Raw genomic sequence first — 3,704 nt, forward strand, 5'->3', positions numbered from 1 at the left:
GCCCCCCCCCCCCCCCGCTGGCGTCCTCCTCCCCCCGCCGCCGGCCCTCCGCAGTGGTACGGTCCGCAGCCCACCCTCTGAGTGGGACCCAGCCCCCACGTGAGTCAGCCTGCCTCACCAGCTCCCTGGCCCCCTCCCCCATTTCCTTGGTTTGGTACCGAATATCCCCCATCCCAGGCGGGTTACCTGGCTGAAGGGGAGAGGCTGAGCCTCAGGGAGGGCTGGGCCCCCGCGAGCCAGCAGACTGACAGACAGATGGGTCAGTGTCAGACAGGCCGGCGCTGGGCCAAGGCGAGGCCCGCGCGAAGCGAGCAGCAGCTGCAGCAGCAGGTGCTGAGTCAGCGTCAGGCCCAGTCCCACCCCCACGCCTGAGGGGGCGCCCCTACCCTGGGGTCACCTTAATGCCCCCCACATTCGCAAACCCACCGCCCCTTCAGCAGCTCTGCCTGTCTCCCTTTGTCCTCTGCGTTTCCATGTATCTCTCCCCTTCCTCTTCCTTCTCCCCTCCCCCCATTCTGGTTGCGCTGTAGAGCAGGAATTAAGCCTTTAAATAAATTTCAGTCAATTAAACTGAAAGCTGGTTAGAGGAAGCAGAAGGGACCCACACCCCAGCTTCCTCTGGGGTCAGAGAGAGGGGGGAGGGCTTCCCTGGTGGCGCAGTGGTTGAGAGTCCTCCTGCCGATGCAGGGGACGCGGGTTCGTGCCCCGGTCCGGGAAGATCCCACATGCCACAGAGCGGCTGGGCCCGTGAGCCATGGCCGCTGAGCCTGCGTGTCTGGAGCCTGTGCTCCGCAACGGGAGAGGCCACAACAGTGAGAGGCCCGGGTACCGCAAAAAAAAAAAAAAATGAGAGGTGGGAGAGAGCTTGCTGAGAGGGTCAGGGAGCTGGGGCCCTGGGACCCTCTTCCTTCCCTCCATCCTCCTTTCTTTCTCTCCTCTGATCCCGCCAAGTGTAGCAATGTTTCTGGGAACAGAGATGTCATGTTCCAAGATGAATGTCTCTCTCTCCAGAGCCTCAGCTCAAAGGCATCGTCCGTCACCAGACTGTTCTGCCGCCAGGGTTTCTACCTCTAGGTGAATCCCAATGCGAGCATCCAGGGCACCCCAGAGGACACCAGCTCCTTCGGTGAGAGGGGAGTCCAGCTGCTGGGTGGGAAGGGAGAGCGCAGGCATAGGAGATGACAGTCCTATTGTGGCTTCAGGTTCTGTTGTTTTCAGTCTGGCTCTTTGACCCCGCAAAGGAAGAAGTAGAACTGGGACCAGAATTGAGGGGGGGCTCAGATGGGGATTGGAGGCTTGGGGTACTGATACCCCTTCTCTCCACCCCCAGCCCACTCCAACCTGATCCCTGTGGGGCTCCGTGCAGTCACCATCCAGAGTGCCAGGCTGTGTCACTACATGGCCATGAGCGCTGAGGGGCTGCTCTACAGCTCGGTGAGACAAGGGGGCAGAGTGGCCTGCAGTCAGGGGACTCCCCTAGCTACAGCCTTCCCAACTACAGATATTTTGCAGCTCAGGGCTTCCTCTCCCTCCAGCTCTTGCCGACACCCTGTCCTCACTGCCCGCTCCCAAGCACCTCCTCTAGCGCCTGTCCTCACCGCTCCCAAGCACCTCCTCTAGCGTCCCTCCAATCCCTTCTCCAATAGCCTCCTAAATACCCCCAGGCTCTTTGAATGTCCAACTCTTTCAACCTTTTAGGACCCCTGTGTCTTCTCCAACCTCCTCTAGACCTCATTATGACTCACTTCCCCAGAGTCATTCAGGATGCTGGGGAAGGATTCAGGAACTCCTCCAAGCAGAAATGCCCTCCAGGTGCCCTGGATGGTGAGGGGTTGGGAGTAGAGCAGAGAGAAGTTATCTTCTTATTCCAGGCCCCCAGAAATCTAGTTCCCGGCCCTTGGGGGGCCACCAGACTCTTCCTCATCCTCCCTTTCTCCCAGTTCCTGCGTGGACTCAGAAGTTGGCTCTCCCAGTCTCAAACATATGGATTATATCCTGCCTTGTTCTTCCCAGGGTTCCCTTCCGTTCAGTGATGTGTCTTTTTGTCTTTCTGTCTGTGTGTGCCTTTCTGGGTCTTTGTCTCCTCAGCCACATTTCACAGCTGAGCGTCACTTTAAGGAGTGCGTCTTTGAGAATTACTATGTCCTGTACGCCTCTGCTCTCTATCGCCAGCGTCGTTCTGGCCGGGCCTGGTACCTGGGCCTAGACAAGAAGGGCCGAGTCTTGAAGGGAAATTGAGTCAAGAAGACCAAGGCAGCCGCCCACTTTGTGCCCAAGCTCCTGGAGGGTGAGTATGGACCCCCAGGGAAGAGGTGGACCACATGGGACGGTATTGACCTTGACATGGACATTTAGTGACACACAGATAAGTGTTTTAAGAGGACACATGCTATGACAGGTCAAGCCAGGAAGGCTTTGGCCTTTGGAGGTTTGGGGAGCTCTCCTTCTGTGGGTTCCCAGAGGAGGGGTGTAGGGGAAGGGAGCCCTTTCAGAGCTCTCCTGGTGCCTAACTCTCCTTCCTGCTCCTCTCTCTCCCCTTCACAGTGGCTGTGTGCCGGGAGCCTTCTCTCCACAGTCTCCCTGAGACCTCCCCTTCCAGTCCCCCTGCCCCCTGCCATGTAGTCCCCGGACTGGAGGCTCCCTGCACTCGCCGCCACCACAGCCTGTCTCCCAACCCTGCTTCTGGCCCTGCTCTCACACCTGCTGCCACACTCATGCTCTGAGCAGCCATGTCCCACCAGGTGCTCTACCCTGAGGGAGCCTAGGGGCTGGCCATGACTTCCGGAGCTGCTGAGACCCTTAGATCCTTGGGCCCGGGAAAGGGGTCAGAGAGGGGGTGTCTGAAAATGGTCCTGGCTGATCACTTCTTTCCTTCCACACTCACACCCTCCAAAGCCTTTTCCCAAGATGGCGCGGGGGGTTCCAAAACTGACAAAACCAGGGCATAAATCTTCCCCACCCCAGGCTCAGCCAGGTCCTGGAGCCCTTTGCCCTTTTCATGGCCACCGAGCCATAGACTTATAGGTCCACTGCAGCTCAGGATTAGTTTCCTTCTATTGCTACTCCAGCTTTTGCCTTGTTCCAGACAGGTTCTGGAACACCAGGCACCCCAGCCAGGGCCATTTCTGCACCCAGGGTCTGTGCTGGAACACAGGCATGCTGCCAGGCTCTGTTCTGGATCCATCAGGCTTCAGTCCTTCACCCAGATGGACCCCTGGTTTCCAACTAGAGAGAGGCTGGATTTGGGCCCTGTCCAGCTGTTGGTCTTGGCCTGAATTGGGCCAGTCTCAGATCACCACACGTTTAACTTTCTTACCCCAGAGACACCCAGTTCTAGAGCGTGGTGTTCTAGACACATACGGAGCCATACTTCCTTCTGAATCTCAGCTCTAGGACATAGACCATGACTCTCAGCCCTTCCCTCTAGGATGGAACTAGAGCCTATATAGGCATGTTATTGGTCTAGAGTAAGAGTTCTAGACCCACGCTCCCACCTTCTCTCGTGATACCTGTTAAGCAGGAGCTCTGGAAAGGACCCAGCTATGATTCACAAAGAACTAAGTTCTGGATGGATCATCCAGAACTTCTTGTTTTCCCTAGACAATTTTCCAAAAATCTCATTCTTCCTATAGAACGCTAACCTTATTTTTTTTTTTTTCTTGCGTTATGCGGGCCTCTCACTGTTGTGGCCTCTCCCATTTGCG

The 3,704-nt window shown here is 57.0% G+C and overlaps 1 pseudogene; it reads left to right on the forward strand.

Moving 5' to 3' along the window:
• Positions 1-2,723, forward strand: part of LOC103084187 (fibroblast growth factor 11-like) — a 3,743-nt pseudogene extending 1,020 nt beyond the window's left edge.
• Positions 2,724-3,704: the final 981 nt, after the last annotated feature.

This window comes from Lipotes vexillifer, unplaced genomic scaffold, assembly GCF_000442215.2.
Source record: "Lipotes vexillifer unplaced genomic scaffold, Lipotes_vexillifer_v1.1 scaffold1689, whole genome shotgun sequence".
Lineage (NCBI taxonomy): Eukaryota > Metazoa > Chordata > Mammalia > Artiodactyla > Lipotidae > Lipotes > Lipotes vexillifer.